Source organism: Pristis pectinata, chromosome 1 (genome assembly GCF_009764475.1).
Source record: "Pristis pectinata isolate sPriPec2 chromosome 1, sPriPec2.1.pri, whole genome shotgun sequence".
Lineage (NCBI taxonomy): Eukaryota > Metazoa > Chordata > Chondrichthyes > Rhinopristiformes > Pristidae > Pristis > Pristis pectinata.
Window position 1 is genome coordinate 102936348 of NC_067405.1, and position 21018 is coordinate 102957365.

At 40.3% G+C, this 21018-nt stretch overlaps 1 long non-coding RNA gene across 1 annotated transcript in view; it reads left to right on the forward strand.

Moving 5' to 3' along the window:
* Nucleotides 1-21018, forward strand: part of LOC127576637 (uncharacterized) — a 52163-nt gene that overhangs the window by 24696 nt on the left and 6449 nt on the right. Inside the window, exons 2-3 of the long non-coding RNA XR_007957262.1 lie at nt 4497-4633; nt 20742-20773. This is a non-coding gene — a long non-coding RNA (uncharacterized LOC127576637). The remainder of the gene's footprint in view (nt 1-4496; nt 4634-20741; nt 20774-21018) is intronic.

Here is a 21018-nt window from a genome sequence, read left to right on the forward strand (position 1 = left end):
TTCCATATTTAATTTAATTTATTTGGGGTTTATTTATTTTATTTAAATTATTGTCAGTACTTACTTGTGGTGAACTTAACTGCATAATTCCTTTCCTTGTCATGTGGTGATCACCCAGAAAGAGGGTTAGGTTGTCAAGATTTCAGATGGAATGCTGAAGAGTTGGGAAATCCATAACTAGAAGGGCTATCGGTAGGCAGAAGAAAATCCATTGCTGATCTTTTATCATTTCCACTGTATCACTGCAGGGTATAACAAGATTATGCTGTCGCTTCTCATTCCAAATTGTGGTAAATCATCTCCTCTAGGATTGTCTGTGAGCAGTTGTGCTGTAAATGTCAACTAGCTGAAGAGGTCATTGCAGCAAAATTATCCTCTTACCTCAAATAACACTGTTTTGCCAAAGATAATTTTCTCAGGTGTACTAAGGCTTGAAGCAAGGGCTGGTTCAAATTTAAAATATTCAGCAATGCAGTACAATCAAACTTTTGAAATTTTAAATCAATTTGTTGATAAGGCCAAAGGCTCCAAACCTCAGTCTGAAGAGATGAGATGATAGCTAGTGGAATTAACTTCAAAACTCAGCTAGTACAAACACAGCTTGACTCACAACTTTGAAGCTGAACATTTTCTCTGAACAAAGTACATAAAAAAATTGTTTGGAATATCACGAAGTACTTTTGAAACAGTGAAGTACTTTTGAACCAATAAGGTACTTTTGAAGTGTGGTCATTGTTGTAACATGGAAAATGCAGAAGCAGTTGGCACACAACAAGCTCCTGAAAACAGCAGTGTGAAAATCACCAGCTACCCTATTTTAGTGGTCTTGATTGAGGGATCAGTATATGGATAACTCCACTGTTCTTCAAAATAGTACAAAGGGTTACTACCTGGGAGAGCAGACAGGATCTTGGATTCATTTTTTATTCAAAACATGATACAACTGACAATGCAGTACACCCTTGGCATTGCAATAATCAGCCAAGATTTCTTTGGTTAATCCAATGGAGTGATAGGACTTTTAGAATCAAAGGTGGGGGTACTACTGATTCAGAATTGGAACTGTAAATGTGAAAGCCTCAAAACATAAATGTTACAAACTCCGCAATCGCATAATGTTGCAGCTGGTATATTTTAAAATGAAAGAAAACACATGAAACTGAAAAACGTAGATCAGAAACTAAACTTACTGCAAAATAGTGAAACATTACAGTGTTTGAATTAAGCTTCTTTTTCTCATATCTCTATTTTGACCTTTCCCTGTGTTATGAGGATTTATTCTTTGGGGCTGTTGATTTTGCAATTGTTTTGCAGCACATTAAAGAACAACTACAAGGATATAATACCAAATCTGCTAATCACAATTAATCTGCTAATTAACCAATTAACCATAAGAAACACTCTATATATTGCCTTACACACTAATGAATTATTTTGCTGAGTTGCCCAGTCTGTCAGAGAGCCATGAATTGTTATACAACAGACAGTCTGCAGTTTATGACTTGGCGACATGGAACAATTGAGAATGTTGCCTATCCTACACTGCTACACTTTTGTTGGAATTGGTCAACAGATGGATTAAGCTTTCAGCAGCAATGTACAGTTTTAAAGATTTAGATTAGATATGAAGTTAGATGTTTTGAATCTTAGCTCATAAAATCAATGAATGTAAACTTTCTTGCAGGGGCCAGGTATTTCCAGTGCACAAAAACAATTCAGTGTCTCTATAAATGAAGATTTGAAAATCTTTTCTCTGATCTTCTCATGAGAATTTATATTAAACCTATTGCAAAGGCATGACAAGCAAATTGGCAAAGCTAAGAAAGATGGTGAACATTTAATAAAATATTTTAGCATTATCAGTGAATATATGTTCTTTTGAGAAATAAAAACTCCACGAGAAGTGTGACTCATCCATATCTTAACCAAGTTAAGGAAAGTATAAGATTAAAAGAAGTTTATTGTGTTACCACCAAGAGTATTGAGCCTGAGGATTGGGAGAGTTTAAGGAAGCAACAATGGATTGCAATAAAAAACAAAGAAGACAAATCATGAGAATAAAACAGCAAGAAAAAGAAAGATAATTTTAAGAGCTTCTTCAACCACGAAAAAGGAAGAGAGGAGCAAAAAATAATTTCAATCACTTCCAGACAAAAGCAAATTTTAAAAGGGTATCTTTAAAAAAAGATACAAAAACAAATATTTTATATCTGTCTTCAGTTTGGGAGATGCAATAACTGTGGTAGAAATAATGTTCATACAATCTTCTTCTGAGATGGCGAAAGGCTATACTGACACACTGAAGGTGGTGGTGAATTTCATCATGAATGCCTGCATTCTCTGAACAGTGGCTCCTGAATATGGAAAGTGATTCACATTTTCCACTCTTTGGCCAAATGTGAAAAAGAACACTTAAAGATCAAGACTTTATACTAATGCTCAGACTTGCAATGATGTGCAAGTGCAATCAGTAAGTGGATGACTTATAGCAGGCACCTCAAAAGATCAGAGAGATACCACTATCAATGTCTATGCAAGATCCTCCTAATCCATTGGCAGACTCGGTGAACCAATGACAGCTTGCACTCCCAGTCTAATATGCTGGGCAACTGTTATGCGCAGCCAGTTCTGGTGGGTGGGCCACATTGTCCACATACCTAGACACCAAGACTTGCAAAACTGGCACTCTTTCCTTAGTTCCAGCAAGAGATTTCCAGAACAGAGAAAAATGTTAGCCATTCTTCTTTAAATCATCTATATATCCTCCTTTAATCCTTCTTTGTATGTATTTTATGAAAAAAGTATTTTTAACATTTCCAATATCTCTATTTTTCCACCAGACTATGATTTATAACATCTTGTTTCTATCATTACCTTGATTAAAATCTTTCTGTTTTCTTTCAAATGTACTTGGCTTTGAAGTACTACTTATTCCCATTCTGCTGCTGGGCAACAACACCCAATTTGCTCCATCTTTACACTTTTATAACAACGAAGGCAATTTACAATTGTGAAAGCTTTCAGAACAGTTGACATCAATCTCTGGCAGTTGGTGCATGAGCTCAGAACTTCTTTCATCTTCCTGCTGCAGTTCAATTCAATAATTCAAGATCTTTAAAAATATTTTTCCCTGTAACCTAAATTGTAGAGTTAGCCTTTCTGTTAAATATGTGCATGATTCCACTACTCTGCAGATGCCCTGAAAAATAATATAATTAAAAACAGTAATTCATCTATATACATTAATATCAGATAATATTTTTCAATTTATTTTTGAGTTGATATCATGCTTTTCAATTTGATTTAGAGATTTTTGAACAAACTATTAAATCAATCCCATTTTTAGTTTCCTATTTGTTAGCACGCAGCAGCAAGACAGCATTACAATATAAATTGGGAGGAGCATTGAAAACTGGGGGAACTAACTGGGAGTTCTGATACTGACAGTATTGTTCAAAGTTAAAATATTCAGTGGAAAATATCCTGTTATTGATGAATGCAATTACAGTGCAACTGTCCTTCAAATAACTATGTGACATTGCTTTGTGTACAGTTAATGCATAGAATTTACAAAATAGACTGTTCACTTTAACTATCAAATGTGGTTCCCAAACTCAAATGCATTTTTAGCAGTGTAATACCTGCACCTAATAACAAAACACATGTTAAAATAAAACACAGCATGTAGCAGTGGAAAAGGCTAGAATTCAGTATGAAGGTAGTGTTGTCATGGAGCATCAACGAGGATAATTTTAGTTAAATAAAACAATGGCTGATCACAGACTCCATTGATGAAATTTATGCCCACATGACATAATAGCTTCAGACAACACAGACAACTAACAGGTGAACATTTAAAAGTTGCTATCACAAATGTGCCTCTTTGCTGTTAATTGAGAAAAATGATACTGTCTGGTTTCCCAGATTCAAGTTTATTGAAATATGTAATGTTTGGTGCAGTAAATATGAACAAAGCTTGCTCTGAAGTCAAGTCATTCAAATCTAAGCATCAGTACACTAATGTGATAAGGGCTAATAACCAATGAATCTCCCTGACACTAACAATAGATAGGACAAGTCTAGAATCTTGCTCCTCTGGGTTTGAATTGTTGTTGGTGACTTCTAAAAACTAAAATGGTAATTTTTATCTTTTTTTTCTATTTCTTTTACCTCTTTCTCTCATAAACCAATCATTTCCATTTTATTTCTCCTCCATTGCCCAATTTAACTTGGAATTCACTCACTCTAATTTACTCATTGGAGACAGGTTTTGGGGGATCAGGATGATAAGAAATCCCAATGGGGATAAACTAACAGGATTGCTTCATGAGCCTTTTCAACACACCTAGTGGAGTTTTGGACTCAGTGCTTGCTTTTATCAATTGACTACAAGCTGAATGTTGCAAGAGGATGTGTAGAGTGCCAGCTCATCTGGCAATATTGAGCCTGTTTCTCCATTCTTTTATATCCCTGATTCTGGTCTTCTTCATATCCAGGGCTCTGTCTTAAAATTGCACAGGTAGAGGTGCAGATTCCTGAACTGAAAGTCCTGATGTTCGGTGCTATTCCAAAATGGGTGAATTCTACAGGAGTTCCTAGTCACTTCCTGAAGGTAGGAAGCTCCTGCAATGAGGTACGGTAATCCCCAGGTTTACTCATAGTAGCTGTCCGTTTCAAGTGAGATCATGCAGATGGAAGAAGCATATTATTCACGAGATCATCTCGGAAGATCATTGATATTCTGTATATCTCCGAAGGATCCATAGGCAGAACGTTACAGCCTCAGTGTGTACCTACATAAGTACCTGACCAAACTCCCCAAGTGGGAGACTCAGGGCTGTAAAAGAGTCAATATATCAATTGTTACAGAGATCTGTGTGAAATTTTGTTTGAAAACATCTTGAGACATTTTGCTAAGCCAAAGTTGTTTTAAAGATTTTCAGCTGTTTTCTTCCCAGAATTGATCAGAGGGTTTTCCTTCTATTTTTGGTGAAAAAGTGAGAGGGAAGGTTGAAAGTATGGATTTGCCTCAATTTCTTTCCTTAAACATTTGGAAAACCAGTATTGTTTTCATTCTCATGATTCAGCATATATTTCTTAACCTTGAGAGCAATTTAAACAACTCTGTAGCCATTGTCTCTTACTGTACCAGACTGTTCACAACTTCAGCATCCTATTTGACCCCGAGGTGAGCTTTGAAGCTATTGTTATCATAAAGGCAGTTTTGTTCCACCACTATATTACCTGCCTCATCCACCAGAAAATCTCACCTAAGTCCTAAGATGCTTTGAGGATATTCCGGGTTTTCCAGTTTACCTTCATCCTCAATGCTCCATGATCTTCAACTGATCCATTACTCTGCTGTTTGTATCTTATTCTCCTCCAAGGCCACTCATTCATCACTTCTACTTTTGTTGACTTATTTTAGCTCTCAGTCATCCAATTATTATCTTTGAGTTTAAATCCTTCAAAGGCCTTGCCCATCCTAAAATATGGAACCTGTTCCACCCCCAAAATTTTACTTTTGCTCAACTCTGCACTCCTTGAATTCTGAGCTACTGTATAACCCCTTTCCTTTGCCTTATCATCATCTTCAGGTAATTAGGTTCAACCCTCTGGAATGATCTCACTAAAGCCTTCTCCTCTCAACCTCCATCACCAGTGTTTAGACCCTCCTCAAAATTCCTAAGATCTGCTTTTCTAGATCAGTTTCCATCAGTGATCTGTGAGGAATCTTGGCTTGCTTTCTCTGTTAAAGACACTGGCCAGGAGTGTCCATGTCAGCCACAATTGCCAGTTCAAATGCAAATATGTTCAAAACTGCATCTGCTTTGAGATGTCAATTTTCCATTTAATTTCATTTCAATGTAAAGTCACTTATAAGCCAATGCACTGTGTAGTAACTTAGAACAGAAGCAAATCTTTGCACTAAAACTATTCCTCACATATTTAAGGATAGTAACTAGGTGCAGTTTTACCATTATCATTGCTGAAAATGGGATTAATTTTTAATCAATCTAGTCCATCACCTGTTAATAACACGATTTGGAATAGCTAAATATGTCTTTTGAAAAAGAAACACAGATACATTTACGAGATACATTGGTTGTAGTAGTCATTTTATTGGCAAAAGTAAAAAAGCTTTCACGGCATGCCAATTAGTGTTCTTGCAGCTGAAATAAAAGCTCAAGAAGTTCCACAAATGAGCAGCAATGAGGAGAACCTGCACAGTGATTAATCGATCTGGGGATGTGCCTAGATTTTTTCTTAGAGCAAAGATGCTTCCTGCTCAATGATTTTTAAACTAACACAAAAGATCACAGAAATTTGAGTGTACTAACTGTAATTTGCACTTGAAATGCTGCTGTTGCTGGTGCTGCTTTGGCAAATTTTGGTCAAATTTTGGTCAAATATCAAACGCAATTAACCTGAATTCCAGTATACAGATGGATGCTTGATAAAGGTGCAATAAAAAGCACAGATGTTACTGTCACAGGCAGAGGGAAGGACTGAATAGGTGGTGATCAGGAGAAGGGGTAATATCTCAGATTTACACACTGTCTGTGGCAAGCAACAAAGGTTTGTTTTCCATTTCACTTTCAGCAGTTGCCCTTTTGCTGACAATATAGGTCTCTGGTGGGGCTTCAAGCTTTGGGGTACTGAGACAAAACAGTATTGTGCAGAACAATGCATCAGATGTTGCTCAGGTGTCACGACACGGCACAGTCCAACTGATCAAGGCACTGAACACCTTAATATTCCAAGGATTGACCTCCTTATATTGGAGGAGCTGTTGGAATTTTTGTGCTTTCTAGTAAGCGAACTCCTCTTCATTGTCATTTAGCAGAAGTAGATCACTAATGATACTTTGATGAGAGGCAATTGCCAGTTAGGACTTCCTACTGACATCAAGGTGGGTGAAGTTTACTAGCCTGCCCAACCAGCTCTCAAAATCAAAATTGACTCCAGCACAAATGAGAATGCAATGATGGGAAATAGGATCACTTATGTGGACTCATCTAAAATTGCTGGTATCTGCTGGGAACAAGGGTGGAAATCATTTGACTGAAAAGATATATCAGAATGCAGAATAATGATTCCTATAACAAATTCCTCCTCCTACCAGGCATGGTGTGTTGCCTCCCAGGTGCCAGGGTCAGGGGCGTCTCAGATCGGGTCCACAGCATTCTAAAGGGGGAGGGTGAGCAGCCAGAAGTCGTGGTACACATTGAAACCAATGATGTAGGTAGGAAAAAGGATGAGGTCCTGAAAAGTGAATATGGGGAACTAGGTAGGAAGCTGAAAAGCAGGACCTCAAGGGCAGTAATCTCTGGATTACTGCCTGGGCCATGCACCAGTGAGGGTAAGAATAGGTTAAGTTGGCAGATGAATGTGTGGCTGAGAAATTGGTGCAGGGGGCAGGGTTTCAGATTTGTGGATCATTGGGATCTCTTCTGGGGAAGGTGCGACCTGTACAAAAGGGACAGGTTACACTTGAACTGGAGGGGGACCAATATCCTTGTGGGCAGGTTTGCTAGAGCCATTGGGAAGGGTTTAAAGTAGTTTGGTAGGGGGATGGGAACCCGAGTGATAGGTCAGAGAATGGGGCAGTTGGTGTACAGGTTGGTGCAGCATGTAGAGAGACTGTGAGGAAGGATAGGCAGTTGAGAGGGCAAAATTGCAGTCAGTTGGATTGGTTGAAGTGCGTCTATTTTAATGCAAGAAGTATCAGGAACAAGGGTGATGAACTTAGAGCATGGGTAAGTGCATGGAACTATGATGATGTGGCCATTACAGAGACTTGGCTGTCACAAGTGCAGGAATGGCTGCTGGATGTTCCAGGGTTTAGATGTTTCTAAAGGCACAGGGGACAGGGAGTAAGATGAAAAGGGTGGAGGAGTGGCATTGCTAATCAGGGTTGGTATCACAGCTGCAGAAAGGGAAGACATCCTGGAGGGATCGTCTACTGAGTCAGTGTGGGTGGAGGTCAGAAACAGGAAGGGAGCAATAACCCTATTGGTATTCTATAGACCCCCCAATAGCAAAAGAGACACTGAGAAGCAGATTCAGAGACAGATTTTGGAAAGGTGCAAAAATAACAGGGTTGTGGTCATGGGTGATTTCAACTTCCCTAATATTGATTGGCACCTCCTTTGTGCAAAAGGTTTGGATGGGGCGGAATTTGTTTTGTGTGTCCAGGAAGGAATCCTGACACAATATGTAGACAGGATAGAGGAGAGGCCATTCTGGATCTGGTACTAGGCAATGAACCTGGTCAGGTGTCAGATCTCTTGGTGGGTGAGCATTTCGGAGACAGTGACCATAACTCCCTGACCTTTACATTTGCCTTGGAGAAGGATAGGAGCAGATGGTATGGGAAAGTATTTAATTGGAGGAGGGGGAATTATGATGCTATTAGGCGAGAAGTTGGGAATGTAATTTGGGAGCAGATGTACTCAGGGAAATGCACAATGGAAATGTGGAGGTTGTTTAGAGATCATTTGCATGGGGCTCTGGATAGGTTTGTCCTATTGAGGCAGGAAAGGGATGGTAGGGTGAAGGAACTGTGGTTGATAAGAGATGTGGAATATCTAGTGAAGAGCAAGAAAGAAGCTTACTTAACGTTTAGGAAGCAAGGATCAGACAGGGCTCTAGAGAGTTACAAGGAAGGAGCTTAAGAATGGACTTAGGAGAGCTAGAAGGGGGAATGAGAAGTCCTTGGCGAGTAGGATTAAGGAAAACCCCAAGGCGTTCTACACGTACATGAAGAATAGGAGGATGACTCGAGTGAAGGACCGATCAAGGATAGAGGAGGAAACCTGTGCCTGGAGTCAGAAGAGGTAGGGGAGGTCCTTAATGAATATTTTGCTTCAGTATTCACCAGAGAGAGAGACCTTGACATTTGTGAGGACAGCGTAAAACAGGCTGATAAGCTAGAACATGTCGATGTTAAGAAGGAGGATCTGCTGGAACTTTAGAAAAACATCAGGATAGATAAGTCCCTGGGGCTGGACAGGATATATCTCAGGATACTACGGGAAGCTAGGGAAGAGACTTCTGAGCCCTTGGCAATGATTTTTGTGTCCTCACTGGCTGCAGGAGTAGTAGCAGATGATTGGAGGGTGGCAAGTGTTATTCCTTTGTTCAAGAAGGGGAATAGGGATAACCCTGGGAATTATAGACCAGTGAGTCTTACTTCAGTGGTGGGCAAATTATTGGAAAAGATTCTTAGGGACAGGATTTATGAGCATTTGGAGAAGCAGAGTCTGATTAGGGACAGTCAGCATGGCTTTGTGAGGGGCAGGTCGTGCCTCACGGGCCTGATTGAATTCTTTGAGGATGTGACAAAGCACATTGATGAAGGTAGAGCAGTGGATGTGGTATATATGGACTTTAGTAAGGCGTTTGATAAGGTTCCCCATGGAAGGCTCATTCAGAAGGTTGGGAGGCATGGGATCCAGGTAAACTTAGCTGTGTGGATTCGAAATTGCTCGCTCGAAGAAGGTAGAGGTGGTTGCAGATGGAGCATATTCTGCCTGGAGGTCGGTGACCAGTGGTGTTTTGCAGGGATCTGTTCTGGGATCCCTGCTCTGTAATTTTTAAATATGACTTGGATGAGAAAGTGGAAGGGTGGGTTAGTAAGTTTGCTGATGATATGAAGGTTGGTGGTGTTGTAGATAGTTTAGAAGGTTGTCGAGGGCTACAATGGGACATTGATAGGATGCAAAGCTAGGCTGAGAAGTGGCAGATGGAGTTCAACCCAGAAAAGTGTGAAGTGATTCAATTTGGAAGGTCGAATTTGAAGTAGAATACAGGGTTAATGGCAGGATTCTTAGCAGTGTGGAGGAACGGAGGAATCTTGGGGTCCACGTCCATAGATCCCTTAAAGTTGCCGCGCAAGTTGATAGGGTTGTTAAAAATGCATATGGCGTGCTGGCCTTCATTAGTCAGGGGACTGAGTTCAAGAGCCACAAGGTAATGCTGCAGCTCTATAAAACCCTGGTCAGACCACACTTAGAATATTGTGTTCATTTCTGGTTGCCACACAATGGGAAGGATGTGGAAGCCTTAGAAAGTGTACAGAAGAGATTTATCAGGATGCTGCCTGGATTGGAGAGCATGTCTTATATTGATAGATTGAGTGAGCTAGGGCTTTTCTCTTTGGAGCAAAGGAGGATGAGAGGTGACGTGATGGAGGTGTACAAGATAATAACAGGAATAGATCGAGTGGACAGTCAGAGACTTTTTTCCATGGCTGAAATGGCTAACATAAGGGGGCATAATTTTAACGTGATTGGAGGAAAGTACAGGGGGGATATCAGAGGTAAGTTTTTACACAGGGAGTGGTGGGTGCGTGGAACGTGTTGCCAGGGGTGCTGGTAGAGGCAGAAACATTAGGGACATTTAAGAGACTCTTAGATAGGCACATGGATGATAGAAAAATGGAAGGATATGTGGGAGGGAATGGTTAGATTGATCTTAGAGTAGGTTAAAAGGTCAGCACAACATCGTGGGCCTAAGGGCCTGTACTGTGCTGTAATGTTCGATGCTCTATGTTCAATGCATAGTGGTTAACTTACAGAACAAATCGCCAGAGTTCTTGGCTGTAGACTTTGAGCCATGCCATAGCAGCCAGCGAGTTAAAACTCAGATAATTAAACTAATCATGAATTTAAAAAAAATCTCATGTCAGTAACAGTAACTATGAAGCTATCTGGTCATCATTAAAAACCCACCTGGTTCATGAATGTCCTTCAGTAAAATAAGTCTGCCATCCTAAACTGTTCTGGGTTATGTGTGCCTTCCGATTCACGAGTATGATTAACTCTTAACTGTAATTATGGATGGACAATAAATGCTAGCATTGCCAGCTATGCCCACATAAAATATAACCTGTCATCTTACCAGAAGCTTCCAAATCAAAATAAAAGATGGGAAGTCTCCAGTATGATCTTTCTCATAAGCTATCTTTTCTTGAATAGCCACAGGTGAAAATATAAAGCAAACTATGGATTAAGAAGTAAATAAGGTCTAGAATTACAAGAAGTTTGAAGTCAAATACATTTGAAGATTTAGTTTTGTAAATACCATAATCCCTGAGGCATAATTAAAGATATCGACCTGAAATATTTTTCTCAGAATTTTTCTCTAAGATTTTAGAGAATGGTCATTAAGTCAAATTAACAACAAGGATTTTTATTAAATAAAAGGGATCTGGATGTTCTCATGCATGCTTTGCAAAGGGTTAGAATGCAGGTACAGCAATTAATTAGCATAATTTACAGAATGTTGTCATTTGTTGCTACTGGCATTGAATACTTAAGTAGGGACATTATGCCTCAGTTAGACAGGACATGGGTGAGACCACATCGAGAGTACTGTGTACAGTATTGTTCTCTTTATTTAAAGAAGGATGTTAATACATTGGAAGCAGTTCCAGTGACTTTGGGCCTTGAGTCTTTGGAAAGAGAAATTTTGAATATTTTTAAGACAGAGGTGGATAGATTCTTGATGGGGTGGGGGAAGATTATCTTGGGTCGACGAGAATGCAGAGTTGAGGTTACAATCAGATCAACCATGAAGATCTTGTTAAATGGCCCTGCAGACTTGAGTGGTCAAATGGCTTACTCCTACTCCACATATTTGCAAAAGGTTACATTGTCAGGGAGCATTCTTACTCTGGCTTCCTTTCACAGAGGCCATCAGCTTTTGTCATGTTCCACACCAGACAATATTGTGAGAGATACAGAGACAGCAATAAACTTCTTGAAGTGGTACAAACCAATACTTCACATGATGCATGTAACACTCCTCCTTTATTAACTAAAAACAAGGAGGAAAAAGACAAACATCCAAAATAACTCTCCTGTCTCTATTCCTTTTCAAGACCATGTCTTCCTGTACATTTTTGTATCATGAAAAATATTGATAATATTCATCTGCAAACTGGGTGGCTCCAGTAATTGCTAACACTGACGCAATCTTCACAATCCTGTCATGGTCTACACTTATCACTCCCATCTGCTGTATTGTTTTATCTACTAGTAATGGTGGAAGATCTTTATGGTAAGATGCCTCATTATAAATTTGCAAAGAATATTGAAGCCTGTGGAATAAAAGAGGCCATAGCACCACAAATAGAAAACTGGCTAAGTAACAGGAAACAAAGAATAATGGTGAAAGGTTACCTATCGAATTGGAAGGAAGTATACACTGAAGTTCCCCAGGAGCTGATAATAGGACTGCTGATTTTCTTCATATTTATTAAAGGATTTTGGTGCACGGGCGCATTTTCCAAATCTGGAGTTGTCACAAAACTTAGAGGTGTCGTGTACTGTAAGGAAGGTAGGAATATACTGGGGGAGCAATAGAGATGGGCTGGGGGAATGGGCGGATAGTGGCAGATGAACTTTAATGCTCAGAAACAGAACATAGGACAGTACAGCACAGGACAGGCCCTTCGGCCCATGATGTTGTGCCAAACTAATTGAACCAATGACTCCCAATAAATCTAATCCCTCTTCCTCACACATTGACCCTCCCTTCTCTGCATATTCATGTGCCTATCTAAGAGTGTCTTAAATACTCCTATGCTATCTGCCTCTACCACCATCCCTGGCAGTGCATTCCAGGTCCCCACACTCTCTGTGTAAAAAAACTTGCCTTGCACATCTTTGTACTTTCTCCCCTCACCTTAGATATATGCCCTCTAGTACTAGATATTTCAATCCTGGGAAAAAGATACTGGCTGTCACCTCTCATACGAAATATGCCTCGTATAATTTTATAAACAATATGAAACATTTTGGTACTGAGAATGAGTCGAGGCCATATAAACTAAAAGGCACATTTCTAAAAAGGCTAGAAGAATAGAGGATTCTTGGGTATATGTTTTCACTTTGTCAAAAGTGACAGGGCAGGTCAAGAAATTGGTTAAGGATAGCGCACACGATCTTGGGCTTTATAGAGGCAGAGAGTATAACAACAAGGTATTAATGACGAACATATATAAAACATCGGTTTGGCCATGATTGGAACTCTGTGTCAAGCTCCAGGTGTCACGATTTAGAAAAGTTGTTAAGGTTTTAATGGGATGGAAACGAGAGTTACAAAACTAATTCCAGGGATGAGGGAGTTTAGGTATGTGCATAGAATGAAGAAACAGGAGTTGTTCTCTTTGGAACAGAGGAAATTGCAAGGAGATTTGATAGATGTATTTAAAATTGTGGACATTGTAGTCAGTGTAGTTAGAGAGAAACTGTTCCCATTGACAGTGGGGTCTGGCATGAGGAAACAGCGAATGAATGTGATCAGAACAAGAACTAAAAGTGACATGAGGAGCAGTAGGGGTCTGAATGCACCGTGAAGAGTAGTAGTAGAGGCAGGGTCAATTGTAACATTTAAGAGGGAGCTGGATAAAAATCTGAAAGGATAGAATTTGCAGGGAAATGGGGAGAGGGCTGGGATTAAGACCAACTAGATTGAAGTTATATAGAGCTGGCATGGACTGATCACACTGAATGATCTCCTTCTCTTCTGTAACCATTCTGTGACTCTGTAGTTCTGAGAACTCCCATCAGACTCCAGCATAGTTTTATAGTAAATAAGCAGCACATAAATCGAGACCGAGGGCTTGCTTTGGGACGATGTTATGTGGAGTTCCCAAATCAAGCTGAAATGCCTTTGCACCAACATCTTGGGGTTGGAACAAAAAACAAACTGCTGGACGAACTCATGGGTTGAACAGCATCCGTTTGGGGGGGGGTGGTGGTGGGAAGGAATTGTCAATGTTTCAGATTGAGATCCTACATCAGGACTGAGAGTGAAGAGGGAAGATAGCCAGTATAAAAAGGAGAGTGGGAGGAGTGAGACGGGGGCAGGTGATAGATGGCTGAGTAAGAACATGGGTCGAAGGACAGCAATAAAACCACAAAGGGGCAGCAGTGCCCAAAATGTTAACAATTCCTTTCCCCCCACAGATGCTGCTCGACCCACTGAGTTCCTCCAGCAGTTTGTTTCTTGCTCCAGATCCCAGCATCTGCCATCTCCTGTCTCTTTCTTGGTGTTGAAATATTTACTGGGTGCTCCTTCCAAAGGTTCCGAAGGTGTCAGGTCCATTGTGTTCAACTGAGCTGTGTATCCGATCCAGCCCCTGCGCTGCACAGCTCATCTTGTCCATTCCATGATTTTTAAGTCCACTTCATCGTGCACTGTTTGTGGAAGTTATCCACATCACGCACATTATGCCCATCTGCAGGAGATTTCTTCTTCAGCTGCTCCTGGTGCGGGCCAGGTTACTTGAAACACACAAGTCGTTTTGGTTGTACTTTCTCTGTTCTGCCTTTTGGCTTGTGCTTCACCACATGTACTTCCTGTTGTCGGCAAGCCAACATTTCCAGCCTGCCTGTAGATAGCTCCGCAGCTTCACATATCTGTATCTGCTTTTCCAGAGTTAATTCTGTTTCACATAGCAACCAGTCGCTTCGGCTGGACTCCAAGATTCCACAAATAATCCAAGCTCTCGGAGGCAACATAAATTAAATATTCAATTTTAAAAGGGTTCAGAGATACTCAGACCTATGATTTCACATAAACAGATATTTGAAGGTGATCCTTAGATTTATAAATAGGAGCAAGTAGTACAAACACAGTAATGTTATGTCAAATATTTTTAAATAACTGGTTAGAACCACAGCTGGAGTATTTTGTTAAATTCTGGGCACATTCGGATTGATGTCAAGGCCTTGGAGAAAGTACAGAAAAAGTTTATTAGAATGATACCAAGGATGAGGCACTTCAGTTATGTGGAAAGATTTGTGGCTGGAATTTATCTTTAAAGCAAAGAAGCTTAAAGGGAGATTTAATAGAGGTGTTCAGAATTAAATCAAGAGAAACTGTTTTCGCTTGCAGGGTCAGTAATCAGATGACACTGCTGATGAACAATTGGCAAAAAAGAAAGCTATGAGGGTGTGGAATTGAGAATTTTATTTTAGCAGTGCATTGTTATGATCTAGAATGATATTATTACCATACAGATGGTTTGGTAGATGCTTATTAGATAAGGTAAGATATCTTTATTAGTCACATGTACATCGAAACACATAGTGAAATACATCTTTTGCGCAGTGTTCTGGGGGCAGCCCGCAAGTGTCGCCACACTTCCGATGCCAACATAGCATGCCCACAACTTCCTAACCTGTACATCTTTTGGAATATGGGAGGAAACCGGAGCACCCGGAGGAAACCCACGCAGACACGGGGAGAACGGGACAGCGGCGGGAATTGAACCCGGGTCACTGGCGCTGTAAAGCGTTATGCTAACTGCTACACTACCGTGTAGTGTAGTCTAACTTTTAAAAGGAATGGGATATATATCTTTTAAGGAGAATTTTGTAGGCCCACAGAGAAAGTGCAGTGCAGTGGGTTCAGTTAGACAGCTTATTAAAAGCCAACACATACAAATACTGGACCTATGGCTTTGAGGGTGGCATGATTCTGTGATTTGGGGAATTTTCATTGAGGCTTTATTACTGTTTTGTGTTGTAAATGGAACTTCAAAATCACTGATGCATTTCAGTTTAAGTTAAAAACTCGCTTAATGGCATCTGCTATGAACTAATTCACATTCACGTAAAATACTGAAAACAACAGGTTGAGTAGCATCTGTGGGGAGAGAACTTCAGTTGAAGGCATGTTATCACACAGGAAAGAGAGAAAACAATAGGTTTAAGTTGTGGAGTGGGTGGGATGGGAATGGTTGAAACAAAAGGAATATCTTTGAAAGGGTGAGGCCAGGGCTGCTTTGGTGATAATCTGTTGATGAAGTTGTCTGGTAGTTAGGTTACTGCCGACAGCTGGTGAGATAGAACACAAACAAAGGAACATGAATGGTGTGTAATGAAACTGTGAGAAATGCTCAGCAGTTCAGGCCATGTCAGTGGACAAGGAAAAACTGATTTGGTATTACAGATGGATGACCTGTAATTCTCAGTTCTGATCTGAAAAGAGAAAGTGAGTTACCTGAGGCTGTTGTACTTGATATCGAGTCCAGAAGGCTGCAACATGTCCAAATGGAAGATGTGACGTCCCTTAAGATTATGTTGGGGCTTATTATAATTTCTCACCGTTTTGCATTATACACCATTCACTTTCCTTTGTTTGTGTTCTATCTCTCTAGCTGTCAGCAGATAACTTTATCAACAGTTTATCACCAAACCAAGACTGGGAGAATGGAATGGAGTCCTACAGGAGGTAGAGTGGGATGAAGTGCAGTCAAGATAGCTGTGGAACTCTGGGGGCACATAATGGTTGCTTGTAGTTGACTGAGATGGAGGTGGAGAGATCCAAAAGGGAAGGGAAGAATCAGAGATGGACCACATTAAGGTGGAAATTGGCATCAAAAGTAATCAAAGCTTTGAGCTCTGTGTGAGTGCAGGAAACAGCATCAATACTGTCATTGATGCACTGGAAAAAGAACTGAGAGAAGGCAGCCACAAGTAGGACCGAAACAAAGACTGTTTGGTGTATTCCACAAAAAAGGCAGGCATAGCTTGGCCCCATAGCTAAACCTTTGAGGACTCAATATCAAATTCAACAACGTCAGGTAACTCGTTTTCTCAGTTTGTATCAGCATGGGCCAGTTCTGCAGTAGGTCATCCACATGTGATATTGGATTGGTGTTTCTCCTGCTAACATGGCCTGACCTGCTGAGCATTTCCCACAGCTTTGCATTTCACACCTTTCACTTTCCTTTGATTGTTTTTTTATAACTCTCGAACTGCCGGCATTCACTTATCAACCAGATAACTTAATTAACAGTTTATCACCACAGATAAGCTAACCACACCCTATCAGAGATATTCCCTTTGTCTTATCGAACCCTCCTTCACCCTCTCTGCAACTTAAAACTGGCTTGTTTTCTCTCTTTGCAAATTCTGACAGAATGTCTTCGACCTGAAATGTCAATTCTGTTTCTTTTTTCACAAATGCTGCATGAACTGTTGAGTGTTTTCAGGATTTTCTGCTTTTGTTTCATATTTCTAACATCTGCAGTTTTTTTTTGATTTTCATCATTACGTTCATACCTGCCAGCATGTTTTCTCTGTTGCCATTGTGTTGGAATTTGGACACAATGCTGTCTATATAGGACTTGTAGCCAACGTGAAAAGGCCAAGCAACTGGCTGTCTCTTTAACCAGTCAACTTGAGTCAGACTGATGTATTGGGCAGGCACAGTAGTGTAGCAGTCAGCATAAAGGTAGTACAGCGCCAGCAACCCAGGTTCAATTCCGGCCACTGTCTGTAAGGGGTTTGTACGTTCTCCCTGTGTCTGTGTGGGTTTCCTCCGGGTGCTCTGGTTTCCTCCCACATTCCAAAGATGTACAGATTAGGAAGTTGTGGGCATGCTATGTTGGCGCCGGAAGCGTGGCGACACTTGTAGGCTGTCCCCAGAACACTCTATGCAAAAAATGCATTTCACTGTGTGTTTTGATGTACACGTGACTAATAAAGAAATCTTATCATCTTATCTTGTCCTTTCAAGGCATGCAGAGTTTGAGCCATGAATTGCCAAGTTTGAACTTTTCCTGTCATGTTAAATGGCTGTTAGCCACAGTATTACAACAGGTTCTTTGCTGAGCTACTGATATAATGAAACTACTGAGTGAACAGGACAGTCTGGATAGTCCAGATAAAGGGTCTCAACGCAAAATGCCAAGGGTCCATTTCCCTCTACAGGTGCTGCCCGACCTATGAGTTTCTCCAGCAGTTTGTTTTCTGATCTGGATTCCAACATCTGCAGTCTCTTGTGTCTCCTGGTGTTTGGCTTGGTATGTACAGACCCTTCAGCCCACCATGTCTGTGCTGACTATGCCAATCTAACCAATCTCATCCGTCCATACCCCTCTATTCCCTGCCTGTTCATGTGCCTGTCCATACGCCTGTTAAACATTACTATCAGAACTGCTTCCACCACTTCCCCTGACCATGTGTTCCAGGCACCTACCACTCTCTGTGTAAAAAACTTATCACGTAAATCCCCTTCAAACTTTCCCCCTCTCACTTTAAACCAGTGCACCCTTGAATTTCACATTTCTACTCTGGGAGAAAGATTCTGACTATCTACCTCTATGGCTATCTACTATCCATGGCTCTCATCATTTTATATACTTCTATGAGGTCGCCCCTCAGCCTGCAAAGAAAACAATCCAAGTTTGTCCAGCCTCTCCTTATCACTAATACTTTTTCATCCAGGCCACATCCCAGTGAACCTCTTCTGCACCCTCTCCAAAGTCTGCACATCCTTGCTGCAATGTGGTGAGCAGAACTGCATGTAATACTCCAGATGCGGCCTAACCAAAGTTTTATACAGCTGCAATGTGAGGTCCTGACTCTGATACTCAACACTCTGACTGATGAAGTCAAGTATACCATCTGCCGTCTAACCACCCTATCTACTTCTGTTGCCACTTTCAGGGAGCTGTGGCCTTGTGCCCAAAGGTACCTCTATACATCAGTGCTCTTCAGGGTCCTGCCATTTACTGTATATGTTTTCCTCTTGTGTTTGAACTCCCAAAATGCATCACCTCATACCTGTCCACATTAAACTCCACCTGCCATTTATCTGCCCCCATTTCCAGCTGGTCTATATCCCGCTGAATCCTTTGACAACCTTCCTCACCTATCCACAACGCCACCAATTTTTGTGTCATCTGCAAACTTACAAATCAGCCCACCAACACTTTTGTCAAAATCTTTTATATATATATCACAAACAACAGAGGTCCCAGCACTGATCCTTGAGGAAAATCACTGGTCACGGACCTCCAGTCAGAGTAACATCCCTGCACCACTACCCTTTGTCTTCTATGGCCAAACAAATTTGAATCCAATCTACCAAGTCTCCATGGATCCCATGAGCCTTAATCTTTGGGATCAGCTTACCATGATGGACCTTGTTGAAAACTTTACTAAAGTCCATGCAGACAACATTCACTGCCCTACCCTCATCAATCATCTTCATCACCTCAAAATCTCAATCATGTTTGTAAAACAAGACCTCCCCCACGTAAATCCATGCTGCCTATTCATAATAAGTCTATGCTTTTCCAGATGCAAATGGATCCCATCCCTTAGAATCTTCTCCAATAACTTGCCTACCACTGACGTAAGGCTCACTGGCCTGTAATTTCCAGGTTTGTCTCTATTATCCTCCTTAAACAGACAAAGATCTTTGGCTATTCACCAATCCTCTGGGACATCACCTTTGGCTAAAGAGGATGCAAAGGTCTCTGTCAAGACCCCAGCAATCTCCTCTCTTGCCTCTCTCAAGAACTTGGGATAGATCCCATCAGGCCCTGGGAATTATCCACCTTAATGTGCTTCAAGAGCCCTGGCTCCTCCTCCTTCTTGATATCAACATGCCCTAGAACATCAGCATACCCTCCCAGATCTTGCTATCCTCCATGTCCTTCTCCTTGGTGAATACCAATTCACAGTACTCCTTTAGTACCTTGTCCACTTCCTCTGGTTCCAGGCATTGTCTTTGAGTGGTCCTATCTAGTTACCCTCTTGTTTTCAATGTATGTATAAAATGCCTGGGATTCTCTATAATCCTCTCGCCAAGGACATCTCACGGCCCCTTTTAGCTAGAAATTTCTGTTATTTCTACTTTTCCAATAATAAGTGTGTTAGTTTCATTGTCATTGTTACCACTTTATTGACATCTGAGCCAAAATCAACCCCAATCTCTCCCAAAACCCATATTTCTGCAAGAAATGAAAGCCAGGACTTGTGTCTGTTAAAGTATAGAAAGAAAAGTGGAGGAAACTGATGAAACATACTCATTACATAATACTTATATTTCCTGTGTCAAATAAAACACCATGAAAGAAACAATGCACAATATTTTTGTGCTATGTATGCTTGACATACTGTTTTGTATGTCAAATTTACATCTTGTTATGCCCAGGAAAATGTTAGCAATTTTTGAGAGTCAGGCCCCTGGTGTGTACATTTCTATTTTACAAGCCGATCTAGTTAAATCTAATGACTAGGAGTAATATGTTTTACACATCCATGACAACCTTTATTGTTAATACATAGCTTGTCAACTCAAGCAGTGCAGTGCGCACATTAATTTTGCATCAGCTTTTCTGTACATCTGCATAAAAGTCATCACTTTGCTGCAGATAATATTGACATTCTTTTTTTTTGTTTCCTCTGTGTGTGGCACGATTAGGAAACTATGTTATTCCAGATTCACTAGAGAATACCAAGCCATGTACGAATATTTATGTTTTGTCAAAGAAGCGAAACAAAATCTATCAGATACAGATCTTCAGGCTAAACACAAAACAAACATTAACCTGACAAGATATGTAATCTCTTGAATACATATGCAACTTAGTAACAGTAATACCAGGAGAAATATGTAATATGTGGACTGCTTAAATACATAATATTACTAAAAATTAAGCTCTGATAAACAGTCATAGTTTCATCTGACACATATTGAGCTCATGCCAATTATGACAGATTTATTTGGTTTAAAAAATCTGGGGTATCTTGTTATCCATTACACGTGTAAAATCTATTTGTGTTGCAATTTTTTAATTTACTTTCTATTTTTAGCAGAGTCAACCTGTACATTTTTGTAATTTTGCATGCCATAAGTAGATTTATTTTGCTAAAACTCTTTACTTTCATTATCTTTCTACATTGCTCTTTCCTTCTTTCATTCAGGTTGGAAGATCAAGCCCAAAATATTGGAACAGGTGAAAATATAAACATTTCATTGCTTATAACTTAATTAGTCATGTACTCTATGGAAGCTTTGAAATGAAAGCTTGTATTATTTCTAGGAAAATGGACTGCCTCCTCACTTCATTTCCTGCATGTTAGAATTATATATTCCAGCAGCACCTCACAGAATGGCTTCTAAGTGCTCCAATCATCTTAATATTCAGCTTCTTAATAGCTGTCAGCATCTACTTTAATGAGGTCCATTAAATTGCAAAGC